Below are 13513 nucleotides of genomic sequence, written 5' to 3' on the forward strand. Positions count from 1 at the left end.
CAGCTGCACTGGTTCCAGGCTGAATACCAGATCAGGTTCAGTGTTCTGCTGTTAACCTTTAAGGCCCTAAACAGTCTGGGACCAGTGTATCTACAGGACTGCCTCTCCAGAGCATTACGCTCTGGGGAGAAGAATCTTCTGGTGATCCCTGGCCCAAAAAATATCCGGCTGTTCTCAACCAGAGCTAGGGCCCATTCAACCCTGGCACCAGCCTGGCGGAACTGTCTGCCAAATGACATCCGTGCCCTGCAGGGCCTAGCACAGTTCCACAGGGCCTGTAAGACAGAGATGTTCCACCAGGCCTATGGTTGAGGACAGCAACAGTTTCCAGCAACGGCTTTTTCCTCTCTCCTCCTCCCCCACAGAGTTAGGGCAAAATTGGTCCATTAAGCACCATCTGTACTAGTTACAGAATTGTTTAGATTGCTTTTATTCTGAGTGAAATAATAAGTAAAAAAATCTCAATTGGCTGCCTCACAAGGCAGATTAGGCTAAATACATAGCTTGGGGGGGGTTTGCCTGCTTTAGGGCCCCCTAACCCACTGGCCCAGATCCAGACAGTAGGGGGAACCCTGTGCCCAAAGTAATGGGATCGTGACAACGTGCCTGGTGTGGCATCATCATGCCAGGCACATTGCCGGGGGGGACGGGGACGTTCTAGTACTCTGCCTAAAAACCTCTATGGTACCATAGAGTTTTGGGCCAAATGCTAGAGCGTCCCCCTAGCAACGTGGACATTGCTTCTGGGTGACATCATCGTGGCGCGTGTGCCAGAAGATCCCAACAAAGAGGTTCCATCCCCCCACTGGCAGCAGGTAGGGACCTGGCAACCCTATAAATACATATCTGGAATTCTTATGCTGCCTGTGTGAGAGCAGTGCCTCTCAAGAAATGGACAGGCAAACAAGGAATAGCTTTGACCTTCTTCCAGGAAAGAACTTGCTAATGGACATATATGCAGAGTGACAACCATCCAGAATTAGAAAATATGGCTGAAACAGGCCCAACAGATTTCTGTGGCTCTCTTTCTTCAGCCAAAGGATGTTGGTTCCAAATGATCTGTTTTCTGTTTAAATCCACTGGAAATATTTTATAGCGTTGTCAAAACTGCATGCCTCAGTTGGCTTCAGTTGGATAGCTCTAGAGTATGTAAGTTGTGAATTGTAGCCATATACTGTACCATTGACTGGAGAGCCGTCCCAAAAAGGCTTTTCTCTTTTCCATTGCAGTGGGTGGCTGTGAGCACACACATACTATAGCAGAAATGGGGATGTGAGTGGGCAACGGATGTCCCTTTTGAACAGACACCAGTGAACTTTTTTTGAATTTGCAGTTCAGAGATGCAGTGTTATAAAGTACGCTTTAGGGGGATTAGAAAGTCCGTAGGCACGGCTGTGTGTGCCTGCGTATGCATCCTGTTACGATTGCACACAGAGATGCACTCTTGGGACTGGCATATCACCAGTCACCTCAATTTAAAATAACCACTGTCCTAATTTATAAACTAAAGGTCCAAGACCTACACCTTGAAAATAAAAATGTCAAAGGCAGTGGTCGTTGTGAAGTGGTAAATTTGCAGTACAGTTGCAGCAAGATGATTCTCTCTGTGTGTATCCCTCAGTTGGTTCTTCTGTATCACATACCTTCCCGAAATTACTTGCTTTTTTCTCATCTGAGAACTGCACTTTGCTAATGTGTCATGCACTGCTGACTAGGTAGATGGTCAATTAGTACTCTATTTGTTGAGTGAGATGGATAAGGATATCCAGGGGTTGAAAGCCGAGCAGACAAGTCTCTGAATAAAGGTATTTGGACAGGATTATATTTAGAAATAGTAAGAATTCTCTACTCAAAGTTCACTTTGGCTTGCTATTTGTGGTTCTCCCTAGAGTAGAGCTAAACTAGACAGAACAGGGCAAGTTCTGCGGAAAGTCCAGAAGTAGGTTGCACCAGGCATGTGTGGAAACCAACCTATACCAGTGTGTTCAAGATTGTACACAGTATCCAGGAAGTGAATTCAAATAAGTTATCTGGAGGAAGTAGGGATGATAGCCTCCAGGTGGGACCTGGGGATCTCCCAGAATAACAGCTTATCTCCACACCAGTTCCCCTGGAGAAAATGGATGCTTTGAAGCTCTATGACATTGTATCCCATTGAGGTCTCTGTCCTCCCCAGGCTCCATCCCCAAATCTCCAGGAGTTTCCCAAGCTGGATCTGGCAACCTTAGGAAGAAAGAACTTGAAATGAACCAGAAGGTTCAGAATACTTCTGAATTAAAAATCAATTTCTCCCCAGGGTGTTAGCCTGGAACCAAGTGCTTCCTTTTGTCTCAAGAATCCTTCAGCACGTGGATCAAAAGGGTTTTGCTGTTAGTGCCCCTTTTCAACTGGCCAAAGAATATTGGTTCCAGATTAAGTCTATTGGAAGTACTTTCCAACACTGTTGAATCTGGCATACCCTTACTGAACACCATGCAAAAATAAGGTGAGTTACACAAGGTGATTGATGAATACGAATAGGAAAAAAAGACCATTTTGTGTGTCTATCAGTGGCTGCCTAAAATCATCAAACAAAAACGATTTCAAGATGTCTTCTCAGACAAGTCAGGAAATTGCCTCCCAAGAACATAGTTTGTTGTTGTTGTTTCTGTTCTAACAAGGAGCACCAAGACAGCTAACAAAACTACATAATAAAATCACGTTTTAAAAACATTTTAAAACCAATCCCTCACACAAACAAAAAGTGCACATCATTAAAATGATTTAAAACAAAGCTAAAACACACACACAAAGACATAAAAACAATCATTAAAACGGTGAGCAGGAAACATGGATCACTAGAGTAATGCCAATTGAGGCAAAAAAAAGTCTTAATCTGCTGGTGGATGACTGCAATAGAAGGTGAAACTGAAAGTAGCTCCAGCTTTGTATTTCTTAGAATTTCTATTGCTTTTTCCATTATCTGTTTTTAAAGGCATTTTTATAGCTTTTTCAAAAAAAAATCCACTCTGGACAGTTGGTGAATGAATTGGCTATTGAATGGGCTATTGTGGAGACAGAGTGGGAAAGGAAGAACCATGTACCACACACTGAGCTCCTTGGAGGAAGGGGAGCATAAAAAATGTACCTAGTTCTGGGCAGGGGGGAAAATCTGCTCCTGGTAATGTGTTTTCCACTGTAAATCAGTGGCACGACCATAAGCTTGCTTTCCTAATACACCTAGCTTTATTGCTGATATTACAGAATCTGATTCAAGATCTTTAAAAGCATATGACCCCACCCCACCCCAAATGCTACCTTTTCCCCCATGCCCTTCTGCATAGGTCCAGGCAAAAGGTACACATTGGATCTCGCTCACAAGACGGGGTGAGCAAGCAAGCACAAGTTGACCAAATACTAAGCAGATCCTACCTATGGCTGCATATAGTTCTGTGAGCGTCGAGGGCCACAAGAGCCAGGGTGGGGCCGGTCCACAGTAGGTGGAGGGCCTTTCCTACTCCAGGCCAGAAACTGATTAAGAGACTTGGCCCAGCTGGGAGGGAAGGAAGGATGGCAAGGAAATGAGGCTGCTGAGGGCAAGGCAGGCGAAGAATTGCTTGCAGACAGCTCCCTCAAGGGAGGAGTTGGAGACCCAGGCCGATTTCCCACAAGCGCTGCTCCACGCTCGCTCTTCCCTTTTGCCTCGATGGTACGTGTCAATTTCACACAAGCTGCTGTGCCACCGCATTTTGCCTTAGAGCTTTGTGCGATTTCCCCCGCATCTACTCAATCCTCAAAAAACAGGATTGAGTAGACGCAGGGAAAATCACGCAAAGCTGCGGGGCAAAATGCAGCCGCGCGGCAACTTGTGTGAAATTAACACGTACCATCGGGGCAAAAGGGAAGAGCTAGCGTGGAGCAGCACTTGTGGGAAATTGGTCCCAATGAAGGGAGAAGCTCTGGGAGTGGAGGCAAAAAAGCTGCTCCCTAGCTGAGGAGGGCCAGTGGACAGGCTCCAAACCTAGCAAAGAGGCAGAAAACTTGAATGAAAGGGACAGTACTCCTTAGCAGTGAGTAAAAAGTAAGTAAAGGGCTCTCGGCAGCTGATGATGAGGGTGGGCAAAAGGGGGGGACACTGAGTGATGAGTCCTGCCCCCGAGCCACTGTTGACCACAAGCATGACTGTTTTAATACAGATGTGCTCCTTTTTGCCTAGATCTTGCCTCTAATGTTGAGAAGGATGCTTCAACAATTGTCGCCGTGAAAGAGGCTCATAGCTGCATGGCTGTTTAGCTGGGAATGTGCATATGGGGTCATCCGTATGTTATTGATTTCATCAATTCAGGCTTTTGTTCACCCATCTCCAACACAGACACTGATTTCTAAACTTTTAACTGCATTTGGCAATTGGAAGCCACAAAGGAATGTAAATCAGTCTGAAAATACAACCGTCAGCAGTCTTTTGCCCCAGTAAGCATGAGAAACATTAAGAAAACTGAGCTAACGAGAAGAAGGGGGAAAGGGGTTAAGTATGCCAGATGTCACTGTCTGCAGGAAAAACCAACGTCACACGCACATCTGCACAACCGTCAACCATCGTCTCTGTCTACAGCATTTGGCATCATATAAACAGACCTAAATGACAGTAAAGCTCTGGTTTTATATCTTGTAACTTCAGTTTGTAGGAAACCAGCAATAAGCAATAGCCTGAAGCCACTGCAAAATCATTTTCTTCGACTTTTGCGATGGAAATTGGCCAGGGCTTGTAGAGATCTGGGGGGAAATCCAGCCTAGGCAATACTGGAAATAGAAGTGAAAGTTTGCCCATCATTTTGTATTCATTTAATGGCAAAAAGAAAAAAAGAAAGAAAAAGCATTCTTCAATTTATCAAAGGATATTTGGGGGCTTCCAACTTTCAGCTGGCCATTATAGCTACAATTATATCACTTTGTTGTGCAGGCCTTAGGAGGAAGTGATGTTGTGCAGGCCTTAGGAGGAAGTGAATACAGATCTCTGCACCCACAAGTAGCTGACAAAGACTCCAGACTTGACTAAGCTGTGTCCTTCTTAGGGTTGCCAGCTCCAGGTTGGGAAATACCTGAAGATTTTGGGGGTGGAGCCTTAGGAGGATGGGGTGTGATGAGGGGAGTGACTTCAATGAGGTATCATGGCACAGAGTTCACCTTCCAAGGCAGCCATTTTTTCTAGGTGAACTAATCTCTGTTGCCTAGAGATGAGTTGTAATCCCAGGAGATCTCCAGCCACCACCTGGAGATTGGCCAGCCTAATCCTTCTAGTCAGTTGGCAACCCTAGATTGCACAGTCCCCCGTGACCTAATCTACTCAGCTGTCACATTTGTTTATTTCATGGCTCAAACTGTTTAAACATTTGGATTGGCCCATTCCTCCCTTGGCATGTCTTTCAGCAATTAATTGTAATAGCCATCTGAAATTACGATCTTGATTCTCATTTTCAATTGAAGTGCGTACACAGGATCAGATTTGTTTCGATGTTACAGGAACTGTGTGAAGTGCCACCACAGATAATGATCTTGACCAGGGTAGAAAGCCAGAAGAATGCATGTACACATGAGGCTGCCTTATGCTTAGTCACGGGATGTGGAATGGTATAGTCCAGTCTCATCAGATTTTGCAAGCTAACCAGGGTTGGTACTTGGATGGGCAACTGCCAAGGAAGACTACAGAGAAAGGCAATGGCAAACCACTTCCGCTTAATCACTTGCCTTGAAAACCCCTTGCTGGGGTGGCCATAAATCAGCTGCGACTTGGTGGCCCTTTGCACACACACACACGTGATTAGTCTGACCCTTCGTCTTTTCATGGTCAGTATTAGGGGCACTGTCTGGCAGCAGCTCTCCAGGGTCTCAGGTTAAGCTCTTTCACACCATTTACCTGATGGATGCTGGGGACTGAACCGACTGCATGCAGAGCAGAGAGCCAGTTTGGTGTAGTGGTTAGGAGTGCAGACTCTAATCTGGGAGAACCTGGTTTGATTTCCCACTCCTCCATATGCAGCTGCTGGTGTGACCTTGGGTCAGTCACAAGTTTTTTCAGAGCTGTTTTCTCAAGGACAGTTCTCAAAAGAGCTCTCTCAGCCCCACCTACCTCACAGGGTGTCTGTTGTGGGGAGGGGAAGGGGAAGGAGATTGTAAACTGCTCTGAGACTCCTTTGGCTAGTGAAAGGCAGGGTGTAAATCCAATCTCTTCTTCTTCTCCCACCATGCCACAGTCCCACCCTGGATCACATTTAATTCCATCTGCAAGAGTTCTTTCTGCAAAACTGGGCAGTGTAAGGCTCACCCTCTGTCTCCGGCTTCTGAGATATTTGCTGTAGCCTAGACCAGGCTACAGTCATATAGCAAATCAGCTGCAAAGCAGTTTTCTTTCGGGAGGGGGGAATGGGCATTTCGGGGGGGCTTTTTGGGCCCTGATCATCATGCCTGCCTTACATTGCCTGCTCCATTCTACTGCATTTGGTTTAAAAACCTTTCCTTCATCGTTCTGAAACTCTCTGTTAGCATCGTTAAGGGGAGGAGAATTTCCAAAATTCACTTTTTTAGATATGGACATTCATTCCTCTTATTCCCTCTTTTCGCTTTTAAAAAAGAGATTTCTCTTTGACTTCTCTTCAAAAAGAAATCAATGTACCCTTTTACAACTTGCTGTTGTTTTATGTTCCACACCACAGGGTGGAGCTCTAGCAGAAGGGTAGGAAGGTGCGGAGGATATTGCCTGCCTCAGAGCATCTGCGGAGTGAAATTCTGAAATGTTATAGAAACCTCCCTTCCTGCCCCTCTTCTCTTTGAATTTCTCTTTGTTAAAAGTGGAATTGATTAGAAGCAGAGAAATTAGGGTGCTTTCACACACACACATACACACACACACAAAATAATGTACTTTCAATCCCCTTTCAATGCACTGTGCAACTCGATTTTGCTGTGTGAAATGGCAAGATCCACTTGCAAATGCTCGCTAAAGTGCATTGAAATGGCATTATTTAGCATGCGTGAAAGTGCCCTAAAAGAATTTCTGTTCACAATGCTACCGTTAGTGCATTCAAATGTGCATTATCTGAGAATCACTGAACTATCATAACACCCAGCTTGTAAGCCTGTGTTGCTTTTCTATCTGTTTCTGTTGTGAGATAGATTGTGTTCCCTTCCATATCGACTTCCTCAGCTACCCAAGCAAATGCGGCAGCAATGGAAAGAAAGTTCATTTTTATAGAAGGTCACATCTCTGCAGAGCAAGATACATACAAGCCACATACGTTAATGTATTTCTGCTGGTCTGTATCCAGTTGCACCCTATGAGTAAAATATATTGGAAACAGATCAGAGACAAACTTATGAAAGGGTTTGCTGCAATTTTAATTGAGGAGTTTGTGTTTTTTTAAAAAAGTTAAGAAACTTTTAACTGTTTCTCAGTAAAACATTCAAATTGTATCATATCTCAGGCTAGCTCAGTGTTCACTGGATGCTGCCATCTACTGTTTGCATAAAGAAGATCATTGAGATGCAACAAGAAAAAGCAGGGATGGAAGAAGGGCTTTTGTTTTAGATCCTATTCAAACCAGTGTCCTGACATCAGCATTGATTAGTAATACAAACTGATCACAACAAGACTTTAATTAATTGGGAAAATATCTACTGATAATACACTTGACTGAAAACTACAAAGATATGTAGTGTTTGTTTAATTAGGGTCGTGTGTTTTTTTCAATTACAAAAAGAAATCCAGTACTCCTAGTCTCATAGACTCCAATTAACTGTGGAAATCTCTGAAGTAAATGCAGTCATGAATAAGGACTTATTTACCTTCTTTAACATCCATGTGTTTATAATGTATTGGTCGAACAACATTTTCTTCCTATTGCGCCAGAATAACTAACAGGAGCAATGACTCCTAACATGATGTAAGAGGTTCCATATATCTGTGTTGTCATCCAAAAACCATGATTAACACCTTTTTGGGGGACAAGTCATCACCACAGCCTGTGTCACAGTAGTGACAGATAAAGAAAAATCGCCAAAAGCATTTATGGTGCTAGTTAACAAATGTCTATTTGGTCAAACAATGAGATGAACTCTGGCCAAATTTCTATAGAAATCTAAGCAATTTATCGGTGAGATAACAGAGATTACTATGAATTTCTTCTGTTTTGGAGTTCGTATTCTCCATTCACACCTTCGGAATTCTGGCACAGAGTGGTAGGCAGAGCCACAAAATGGCTGCTGGCCCCTGAAGGCAAGGCCAGACACAGAATGGCCGCCACAGCTTACCTTCAGTCACACAGGGCAGATCCTTGTGCTGTGAACATAAGAACATAAGAGAACATAAGAGATGCCAATGTTGGATCAGGCCAAAGGCCCATCCAGTCCAACACTCTGTATCACACAGTGGCCAGAAATACCAGTGCCATCAGGAGGTCCACCAGTGGGGCCAGGACATTAGAAGCCCTCCCACTGTTGACCCCCCCAAGCCCCAAGAAGACAGAGCATCACTTGCCCCAGAGCCCCTATCTATACCTTGTGGCTAATAGCCACTGATGGACCTCTGCTCCATATGCTTATCTAATTCCCTTTTGAAGCCGTCCATGCTTGTAGCCGCCACCACTTCCTGTGGCAGTGAATTCCATGTGTTAATCACTCTTTGGGTGAAGAAGTACTTCCTTTTATCCGTTCTATCTTTTTATCTGTTTATCTGTGGTGGAAGCTGCTGCCAAAGCAACGTTTTTTAAAAACCTGCACAGCTGATCAAAACTCCAGTGGCCAATGAGAAACCTTGGTGGGCAAAAAAAAACCCCACCTGGCCCACCCACTTTTTAAAAAACTCTTAGTGGCCCCAGGAAAAGTGTTGGCAGGCACCATGGTGCCCACAGCACCCCATTGGAGACCCTTGCTGTATAGCAAAGATAGGCAGCAGGTAATCTGTAGCTGGATCTGACCCTTGAGAGATCAATATCCATTGCTGGGGGGGATTTCATCAAAGGTATGGTAAAACATGTTTCAATGTTTATATATTAAAACATTTCTATACTACCTTTCTAAGGCAGTTCTTGTTCATTTTTATTTGAAATGAAAATAAAATTATTTGCAAAAGCTGCGAGCGAGCTCTCTTTGGGGTTTGGATGTACAGCCCCCTTGACAAACAGCTAACTAGAGAAGCAATGAGCATATCTGTTGGCGTGTTAAAGAAATGGTTCTGTGTTGCTGTCTCATGCCCGGTGGATGAATGGATTCATGCCATGAAGTTCAAGTTAGCCTTTATTGGCATAAAATAACAGTACAAGTTATACAATTTTAGTCGAGCATATCTGTTGGCGTGTTAAACAAATGGTTCTGTGTTGCTGTCTCATGCCTGGTGGATGAATGGATTCATGTCATGAAGTTCAAGTTAGCCTTTATTGGCATAAAATAACAGTACAAGTTATACAATTTTAGTCATGTCATGAAACAGTGTATTCCATACCTGTGAAGCCTTTATTGCTTGTCGTCAGGACCTTTATGACAGAATTTAACAATCCAGATTGTGGAACAACAGAGGGTAGCTCCTAGAAATGTTTGTTTATTACATTTTAATCCCACCCTTCCTCCAAGAAGTTCAGGGCAGCGTATGTGATTCTCTCCTCTGTTTATTCCATTGAGACAGAATCATAGAATCACAGAGTTGGGAGGGGCCATACAGACCATCTAGTCCAACCCCCTGCCCAATGCAGGATCAGCCTAGAGCATCCCTCACAAGTGTTTGATAGATTCTGTTGGTCAGCTGTGTTGGTCTGAAGCAGTAGAACAAATGTAGAGCCCAGTGGCACTTGTAAGACCAACAAAGTTTTGTTCAGGGTATGAGCTTTTGTGTGCATGCACACACATTTTAAAAAGTGTGCATTTGAACACATTTGAACACATTTGAAAAAAGTGTGCATGCTCACAAAAGCTCATATTTTGGATTGCCATGGCAACACAAAACCATGCCTGATGTCATGGCAATGGTGGCAGCCACTGTTAGGAGAAGAAGGGGAAAGGGAGAGATGAGCTGGCACTGGGCCAGGCGGGCACAAGCTGGAGCCAAGACGGTTAATTTATTATTCAGTTACTACATTTTAAATGTCAACAATAACAATAGCAAATTAGACATTAAAGGTAGCATGATCGCTTTCAAATAGCCTAATGTTAACTGAATAAGAGAAAAGAATTAGGCTGGAGGAAGAGAAATGACTAAACAAAAAGGAGAGAAATCTTACTAAATCTAACAATAGCTTGTTACAGGAGTTTAACAGTGCCCTCCTAAGTGGAATTGCACCTTTTTAAGTTTAGGTACAGATAAGTGATCCTCAGTTAACTATGAACATTTTTAGAGAGATTTTCCTAAAGGGTCAAAATGGATGCAGTACTGGGAGCACCATGATTGGATCTTCCTAGGGATTTAAAACAAGAGGCAGCACAGGGCCCCGATTCAGACTTGGGAACACAATGCAGGGAAGAAAGGGTTTAACCTTTTCTCCACTTGCAACTGTGCAAATTGTACTTGACCATATGCAGTTAATCGTCCCAGAAAGAGGACGTCCCAGAAGATGCCCCCCCCCTTGTAGCATGGGGGAAAGGGGACAGTTTCAGTTGAGGAACCCACATTCCAGGAGGATTTAAGGCCACTCTTCCCTTTGCGCAATGGCCTTGATCCAGAATCGGATACCTCACATTACACTTCTAAGAACACTGGGAAGATCCATGCACAGGCCAGAATCAGAACATTGCCACTGGTTCTGCTAACAGAGAGCTAAACCTAGGAGGCAATTCATAGAGGTATTCACCTGACCAAAACCACAACTGCAGGATGTTAAAGGTTAAACAGACATTGCTGAAAATAAGACAGAATGGTTTTATTCTCTAACCTACCTTACAGCTCTCACCAGGACCCTCAAATAACTTACATTTGAAAGTTGAAAAGGTCTTGAACTTACGTTGGTGATGGCAATTTCTAGCCACATTGTAGACATAGCAATTTTTTGCATTTATGAGTATAGGTTGTTTCTATGGGTATAGCTTATGTACCACATTGGAGCCCCACATGGGACACCAGGGAGATGTGAGGTGGGATAAATTTAAGTCTACCTTTTTCCCCCTATGGGTGTGATCCTAAATAACTGAACTGGTATCTAGCTGGTTATGTCACATCTCTCTAGAACACTTTTATCCTGCTATTCCTCCAGCAGTGTTCATGTTAGCATTCATGATAGCATACATCCTCCTCCTTCCCCATTTGATTCTGGCGACAACCCTATGTGATAGGTTAAACTAAGACTTATCTGTCCCAAGTTCACCCACTGAGCCCCATGACTCAGTAGAGATTTGAACTCAACTTTCCCAGTTCTTGGTGTCACACTCTCACTACGACACCACACTGACTGTCCCTGAGACCACCTACCCTGTGCCACCTTTGGCCTCCTAGTCTTACATTCCCGGGGAAAGCCAAGCATAGCCATTTCAAAGTCTCCTAAGTCAGTAGAATGTCTGCTGAGAATATTAAAAACCACTGGTGAATGTAGTAGCAGCCAGCTGAATGTCAAACCATGGGTGGGGGAAACAAGGGGGAAACTTTTTTTTCCAGATTATTTTTTTCCCCAAATTAAAGGGTAGAATATTGTTGTTGGATGACTGGATTGCTTTAGAATTAAAATATGCAATAAAATTAAGTAGTTGCATATGTGTTAGAAATACTCTAAAATTTAATGTGGAGATGTTATAAAATGCAACAAATAACCGTCACCAGAGATACGCAGAAACACCTGGTTGCTCTCTGTTGTCATATTCCCTAGGCTCAGATTTGTTTATCCAAAAGTCCACCAAAGTTCATCTCCTAGTTTTAGAACCAGGTTCAGAGTTATTTATTTATAGCCCACCTTTCTATGGCCGAGTTCAGACTGGCAATTTGAAGCGCTAGGGAGTCATGGCAAAAAAAGACCCAGAACAGACCCGGAATGGCTTGGTCACGGTATTCCCGTTCATACTGCAGCGAATGAAGCGGGAGGATACCGTGGAGGAAGTTCACCTGGTACTTTTTAAACTCGGGAGGGAAGCGGCACAAGACGGCTTGAGTACAGCTGGGGGGTGCCTGAAAGATGTGCCTGTGTGAACCCGCCCCTTTAACCTGCTACTGAAATGCTCCTGAAACATTTGGCTGCCAGGCCAAACTGCCAGTCTGAACTTGGCCAATGTGTGGGTCGCTAATGGGGACCTAAAGTACCGTACAGTATTCTCCTCTCCTCCATATTTATCCTTACAACAGCCCTGTGAAGTAGGTTAAGCTAAGGGTATAGGACTGGCCCAACATCACCCAGCAAGCTTCCATGGCAGAGTGGCCATAGTCTCCCAGATCCTAGTCTTTTATGCTATCATACCACACTGGCCCTCAGACTATGGGTCTTCTCCATTATAGTACATGCTCAATCACTGAGTCATGCCCTCTCCTACATTGGCAGAATCCTCCTACATTAGTGCTTTGTATGGCATCATTGTGCCTTGTTGGTGCAGGAGGCATCTGCTCCTGTATGGTACAACCCATTGATAGATGAGAACAATTTGGTCTGCAGAGAAAAAAGACACAAGTTCTAGCAAGTTCCATTTCAGACCTGGTTTGAGTTCCACAAAGGAAGAATCACAAACATGCTGCAATATTCGGCTTTGTGCCGAATTTGGTGGCATCCCTGACAAATTAATTCCCAGCGGTTTTTCTCTGAACAGTCTGTTACCCACAGCAGAGACTATAACTGAATTTAAGAGGAAGTTTATGAAAGCATTGAAATGACTTAACAGGATTTTCAATAGGAGTTATTCACAGTGTCCTTAATGATGTTCAGATTTTCCTTATTAGAATATGGAATGAGTCATTCTGACTTTTGGTAGTTTAAGGGGAGAATCTTTCATAGTTACTACAGTAGGTCGAAATTCTGATTCATTGTTGGAAAACAAATCCAGAAGCAGCCAAGCAACAACAGCAAGTACTGTGTTCGCAAATCTCAAATGTCAGATTTGCCAAATTCAAATTGGAGCACATTTGATTATTCCACTGGACCTCATTAAACACAAACCTCCATTAATGATTAAATAAAGGCCTTTGCAGTGAAAAGGCTATCATGTAAACCCACTGTAATCTAGTTCAACCATGATGAACACAGTGGAAAAAGATAAGGAGAAGATTCCCTTGAAGACATGCATTGTATACACACTGTTGCAGGATTTCCCCCTTTACTTGAGTCACTATGATGCATACAGATGGAGACTGGTAATTTCTTTCTTTGGCTGAATAAATTCTTCCATGTAGTCAAAGATTCTTCTGTTGACTACAAACCTTCCATTGATAAAGACTATGGCAATAGTTTATTGTGTGATTATAGTATTTTTAAAAAAAACAGGGAAAAATTAAAATTGCAAGACAGCCAGTCTGGTGTAGTGGTTAAGAGTTTCATACTAGTATTTGGGAGACCCAAGTTTGAATCCCCACTCAGTGCATGGA

This window comes from Gekko japonicus, unplaced genomic scaffold (assembly GCF_001447785.1).
Source record: "Gekko japonicus isolate JY-2015 unplaced genomic scaffold, Gekko_japonicus_V1.1 scaffold622, whole genome shotgun sequence".
Classification (NCBI taxonomy): Eukaryota; Metazoa; Chordata; class Lepidosauria; order Squamata; family Gekkonidae; genus Gekko; species Gekko japonicus.